Source organism: Triticum dicoccoides, chromosome 1A, assembly GCF_002162155.2.
Source record: "Triticum dicoccoides isolate Atlit2015 ecotype Zavitan chromosome 1A, WEW_v2.0, whole genome shotgun sequence".
In the NCBI taxonomy this organism is placed as follows: Eukaryota; Viridiplantae; Streptophyta; class Magnoliopsida; order Poales; family Poaceae; genus Triticum; species Triticum dicoccoides.
The window spans coordinates 135,884,034-135,891,237 of record NC_041380.1 but is presented as its reverse complement, the minus strand read 5'-3'; positions in this window follow the sequence as shown (position 1 = coordinate 135,891,237).

The following is a 7,204-nucleotide window of genomic DNA, read 5'->3' as shown; positions in this document are numbered from 1 at the left end:
GCTAGAGTTGCCTTGGCAATCATGGATGTGTAATATGGAGCCTCTCACAAAGTTACTTATACGTGAGTTGCAATGCACTTCCTTTGCCGAACCGATAGCCATCTTCACGCGGCGACGACCCTTGTGCACTTCATTCTCATGAGCAGGGGATTGGCCATAGGTGATGGTAGTAGGAGACGACAATAGTGGTGTTTCTGAAACTGGCTACGCGCTAGCAGTTGCCTCGGGAACAATCCGTTAGGAAATATGCAACTTGAGGTGGCCATAGGCCAGTATATATACATGTATAGGTGCAATACAATAAGTAGAAAACCCCTTATAGAACAGGTAAAATATAAAGTGGTAAATGGCTAAATATATAACTCATAACACCCCCTTCAAACTCATGGTGGATCAACAACACTGAGTTTGGAGAAATAAAAGCCATGTTGTGCTCTAGTCTAGGCCTTCGTAAAGAAATACGCCAACTGTAACTCGGAAGGCACATACTGAAGAGTAATAATATGATCCTGCACAGCAGCATGCACAAAGAAAGCATCAACACCAATATGCTTGGTGAGCTCATGCTTCACAGGATCGCCCGCAATGCTAATAGCACTTGTACTATCAGCCAGTAGCAGAGTAGGTGTACTAACAGAAACACCAAAATCTTGAATTAAGCAACGTAACCAAGTCACCTCTGCCATCAAAAGAGCCATAGCTGGCAACTCAGCCTTTGCACTCAAACGGGAAACTGCAATCTATTTTTTCGTCTTCAAGGCCATGAGAGAACGACTAAGAAAAATACAGTAAGCAAAAAGTGAACGCTGATCCAAGGGATCACTAGCCCACGTAGCATCCGAATAGGCATGAAGCTGTACTGAACTGGATCGAGGAAAGAACAGACGGTGAGAGATCATGCCTCGAAGATAGCGAAGAACACGAAGGAGGTGACTATAGTGAACCGAAGTGGGAGCAGAGACAAACTGACTCGGAATATGGACTGGATAGGAGATATCTGGACGAGTGACAGCTAGATAGACAAGACTCCTAACAAGATAGTGATAATGCGTCAGGTCAGACAAAGGGTCACCATCAGTACCACGGAGGTGAAAATGGAGCTCCATAGGAGTCTCAACAGTGCGCTCATCGGTAAGAGCAACACGAGCAAGAAGATCATGGATATACTTTTCCTGGGAAATAAAAAAAGGCATTAGAGGTAGAAGATACCTCGATCCCAAGAAAGTAGGGAAGAGGGCCAAGATCATACATAAGAAACTGCTCACTAAGACGGGTCTTCGCAAAGGCAATATACTAAGGGTCATATATAAGAAGAGTCCGACCACGAGCTAAAAGGTGGAAAACAAGGCTGGATCGCGAGCACTCGCTGAAAAACCAGCGACATTCACCACAAAGGCAAAACGTTCAAACTAGGCGCGAGGGGCTTGCTTAAGGCCATAGAGAGCGCCAAAGACACAGACCATGCCGCCAAGAACAGAATACCCTGGTGGTGGTTGCATGTATACTTCCTCACATGGCTCACCATTAAGAAAGGCATTCTTAACATCAACCTAAGATACAGACCAGTGGCGAACAAGGGCCACGACAAAAAGTGTACGAACATATGGGCCACAAGAGCAAAAGTCTCATCATAATCACGACCATGCTCCTGTTGAAAGCCACGATCCACAAGACGAGCTTTGTAATGCTCAAGAGAACTATCAGAGCGAGTCTTAACCTTGTAGACCCACTTACAAGTGATGGGACGGACACGAGGTGGAAGAGAAACAAGATTCCATGTGCCGGTGCGCTCAAGAGCAGCAAACTCCTCTGCCGTCGCAAACTGCCATTCGGGGTGAACAACAGCTTCACGATAAGTTGGGTCAAGAACAGCAGTGCCAGCGCTTGGAAAATGAAGGCGATCAACAGGCGGAAGCGGACGAGGACACAAGCCATAAGTAGGCCGAGACAAGGAAGATGGCACATCAGTAAACGCATCCACATTACACGGACGACGAGTATACTACCGAAGAAAAGATGGAAGAATACGAGGAGGAATCACCGAGGTAGACTCAGGGGATGGAGGCAAAGAAGTCACTGAGGATTGTAAGTGCATCTAGTGTCACCCCTAGTTGGTTTTGAAGTATTGATGACAAACTTGGTTGAGGGACTAATGTGTTTGTGAGGTTCACAGGAGAACACACGTAGAAGTCCCTATTGATTTGGTTTACCCATCGAAGATGACCCCTAAAAATGTATGAAGACATTGGTGGTTCACGAAGACATTTGTGTCGAAGATAATGACACATGAAGGCATTCGCTTGAAGACAATGGAGTGCGAAGACATAGTTTCTTTCGTAGTTTATTTTCTTCTTTCCTGAGTCATAGGAACCACTGAACTATTAAGTGGGGTCCAGGTGAACAAAGTCAGAAAACTGACATGATGCTCAACCCAAAATCCTTTGTCTTCGAGCAAAGACAAATGAGAGAAAATCTCATCCTGAGTTGGATGAGTCGGCTTTGCTTGTAGCCCATGTCAAGCTACCGCATGTGCTTGAAATCCGACCTTTGGACACGTGTCGGTTGTCCATTGACCCAGGGTCATTTTGAACATCTCATGTCGGGTTGCCCTTGGCTATAAATAGCCACCCCTCCACCATAAATTGGTGGCTGCTCCGAGTTAGTGCACAGCTTTTATCATTTGAGAGCAACCCACCTCTGAAGCCTTTGAGAGAGAATCCTTGCGAGGACAAAACCCAAAACACCCAGAGACCAAAGAGTGTTTGGCATCACTGAAATCTTTCTGTTCCGCGTGATCCGAAGACTTACTACACTTGAAGACTGATCTTCCAGTCGGTTAGGCGTCGCGTTCTGAGCATCCAAGAGACATTGTGGATTGCCGGTGAATGAAGTCTGTGAAGGTTTGGAAGTCTACCTTGAAGACCTACCTGAGTGATTGGGCGAGATCTACGAGTCTTAGCTCAAGGGGAATAAGGTGAAGACATGGTCTTCTGAGTTCAATCTTAGCCTCCCTAGCCAGACGTACAGTTGCCGTAGCAACTAGAACTGGTTTACCAAATCCTTGTCTCCGGTGAGAAATTGGTTTTATCACTTCACTTCTTTACTTTTTGTTTAGCTTCGTGAAGTCTTTGCTTGCCTATTCTGTTCGAAGACATTCACTCTGATTGCATATTTGTCTTCATACTATCCTCCATTCTTGATCTGCTCTACTTAGCTGCTACTTGTCTTCGTGCATTATTTGTATTATACTTGACCCTTGCATGGCTAGGGTAGTTTAGCTTTCGCCGTATCCTGTTTAGTTAATGTTTTACTGCCTGTCTTCAAAGACTTTGCCTGTCTTGAAGACTTTCATAAAAATCGCCTATTCACCCCCCCCTCTAGTCGATAATTAGCACTTTCAAGGATGAAGGTGCAGAATCTAGTGACAAACGAGGCAAGGAAACCATGGGAGATGGCAACATCAGATCTGCAATAGTCGGACAAGCAAGGGTAGCAGGACAGATAGACAAGGGCTCAACAGGAGTGATAGGTGTATAAGGAAAAGTGAGGAAAGAGATATCCTCCACTGGAAGGGTCAAGGAAGATGGACGTGGGTAGAAGGGATGAAACTCATCAAAAGTGACATCCCGAGAAATACACATCGCACGACCTACAGGATCCCGACAACGATAGCCCTTCTGCTCATCACTATAGCCTAAGAAGACAAACTCAACAGACTGAGCGGTCAGTTTGGTGCAATCATGAGGGGCAAGAAGGACATAGCAAACGCAACCAAACAAACAAAGCGCAGAATAATCAAGAGAACGATCAAAGAGGCGCTCGAAAGGAACACGACCCTGTAGAGCAGCGGATGGCTGAAAGTTGATGAGATAAGTGGAGAGATAGCCTAGCCCAAAAGTGAGGCGGCGATCATCAATGCATGAGTCATCTTAAGAAGATGACGACGCTTTCTCTCAGCCACACTATTCTGAGCATGAGCACCAGGACAAGAGAACCAAGGAAGAGTCCCCCGCTCAGCAAGAACACCACACAACTAGCACGAAAGACACGAATAGGCCAAGAGAACTGAGTGTGAACCATGGCAGCAACAGGCTTATATATAGATAACACCTCACTGCGAGAAGCCATAAAATAAAGCCAAGTGTACCGAGATAAATCATCTATGAAAATAATATAATATCGATGGCCCCCTTCCGAAGCAAAGGGAGCCAGACCCCATACATTGGAATGAACTAAATCAAAAGGACGCTGAGACACTGACTCACTAGTAGGATAAGGTGACCGATTCAATTACCTTAGGATAGACCCCAGAAGACCTCGACGAACTAAAGACGACAAACAAGAACCACAAATATGACCAAGTCGGTGATGCCATTGCTGGAAGGAGCCGGTAGCTGAAGCGACAAAAGCGGATGGACTATCGGTAGTGGTGGCAGCAGAAGGAACATGAAACCAGTCTAACTCCCAAAGAACCTCAGAGTCACGGCGGCAAGGGCCAACCCCAACCAAAGTATGTGTGCGACAATCCTGAACAGAACAAGAGTCAATGTCAAGGATGACACGACAACCAGAATCACTAAGCTGACCAACAGAAAACAAATTCATGGTAAGTCGAGGAACTTGAGCAACATCAGGAACATAATAAGGAGTGGTAAGATTGCCTCGACTAGCAACAGAAAGAGGAGTACCATCAGAAGTGAGTACATGAACAGGAAAATCAAGTGATCTAAGAGAGGACAAATTGAAAGAATGAGAAGACATATGAAAAGAAGCTCCGGAGTCCAGAACCCATGAGGATGTACCTGACTGTGTAGAGGGTGGTTTCTCGGTGCGGGAAGCATGCCCGACGAAGAACCTGCAGCGGCGAGAAAATGCTTAAGTCTCAGAATATCCTGCTCAGTCAACGTGCTTGGCTGAAGGTGTTGGAGTAGAAGCACGAGTCCTTGAAGATGATGTCGGTGCCTTGTTATGCATGTGCCGCTTCTTAAGGAAGCATTGAGATTCAGAATGACCATCCTGGTTGTAGTAGCCGCAATGAGGACGAGAGCGGCCCTGACCGCCAGTAGGAGTGGGCAAGAGCAGCAAAGCATTGGAGCAAGGAAGAGTTGGTGCAGCAGGCGGCATAGCAGGAGCTCGAGCAGCAAGCACAGAGTAAACCACAAGTAAACCACCACCACATAGGCAAGTCTCCTCGGCACGAATCTCAGAGAGCGCCTCCATGAGGGAAATACGACCACGAGCAAACAACCGAGCGCGTCGGGTCTCCAACTCCTAAGGGAGCGAGACAAGAACTCATAGACACGATGAAACTCTAAGTTGGCCCGCATAGCCTGGCAACACTGGCAAGTACGATAGCCAACAGTGCGAAGAGTATCAAGTTGACGCTAGATAGCTAAACTTTGTACATAGAACTCATCAATAGTGGAGTCACCCTACTGAAGTGCATGTTCCTGGCGGACCACAGACATGCATAGGGCATCACTAGAGAGCTGATAGCGCTGACAAAGACGGGTCCACATCTCAAATACAGTAGGGAGACCAATGAACTCGGAGGAAAAGTGAGGCAGAACACTAAAAGTGAGAACAGCTGCAACACGAGCATCATCATCAAGCCACTAAGTGTAAGCAGACAGAGCCAGATGATAAGTGTGAAGAGCCTCATCACAAGTCAAAACCTGTTCATCATAAGCACGAACGGTAGCATCATCAGCAAGCTTAGCTCCATCCTTCGTAGCCCGATTAGCATCCACAACAAGAACTGGTGACGTCGGTGTAGGAGCCACAGGAGGAACTGGACGCAACAGACAGGGGACTTCACCAGAAAGAATGCCACAAAGATGGATGCCACGCATATGAATGCGCATGAAGCCAACGAACTCGATGTAGTTAATACCATCAAAGATCACTGAACAACGAGGAACTGCAACATAGCCCGACGATGAAGACATTGTGCCTGTTTTTTTACCGATCAACAGGCAAGCAGATGAGTCCCACGGGTCGATCAACAGGCAGGCAAATGAAGCAGCAAGTGCTCACAGCGAGTACCAAAGGGTCCCGACGGGTAGCATATGAAGCCTACGGATCAAATACAACCGGAGGGGGGGGGTCTGGTGTAGGACAGTGAAGACCAGCGGCTGGCGGCGGGATTTGGCAAGTGGCGGCTTAGACCGGCGAGGAGTAGCGAAAAACCGGCGGTAGATGGGCGGAATCCGGCGATGGGCAGCAAGATCCGATGAAGTGCGATGAAGACCTGCAGCCGGCAGCTCGATGGAGCCAGCGGCGACCTGAAACGCCCGCCTGGTTGAGGCTGCCCTGGATCGATGTGGAGAGCACCTCACTCGTGGTCAACCTTGCGGAATCCTATTGGGAGAGCACCTCATGCGTGGTCAACCTTGGTGGATCCGATCGAGAGAGCACCTCGCGCGAGTTTGGATGTGGAGCCCCTGCGGCTGGAGATGTGATGCAGGCAGGAGGAGAAAAGCACAGCACGGGCACGCAGGAAAAGAGGCAGTAACGGCGACAGCCGTGCGAGAGATTGGATCAGTAGCAGCACGGATTGCGCGTGCGGAAAAAATCTAGGGCTCTGATACCATGTTAGGAAATATGCAACTTGTATTTTCAGGTGACCATAGGTCAGTATATATACATGTATAGATGTCGTACAATAAGCAGAAAACACCTTATAGAACAAGAAAAATACAAAGGGGTACATGGCTAAATATATAACTCTAACACAATCCACCATGTGAGTAGCCATCCCTCCGAAACAAGGACACCAAGGTGAGGAGCGATGCTAAAGCAAGCAATGGAAGCGAAGGAGTGTCTCAACTCTCAAGCGCATTCCCGAGACACTCTAACCCCCCGACCCAGGTTCGAGCATAGCCAACAACATGAGTAAAACTGATATCACCACTTCAGTAGGAAACTTTCAGGTTTTTTAATCATATGGATCTGTCTTATTATTCCCTGCTGTATACAATTTGAATCACAAAACAGTAGTGTTTATATGATTTTCTCCTTATAACAGTGTCGTTATTCTAATCGGGATCTCTTTGAGAAATTGAAGCCATAGCGCTTCTCATGATTACACCTGGACCGTGTCATCTATGTTGTCGGTAAGTGTATGCATGTTACTACCGGTGTTGCTTTTACCATGCACCCAACATTGTTACTTTTTATGTTGGCATTATAGGTCATTGAAATT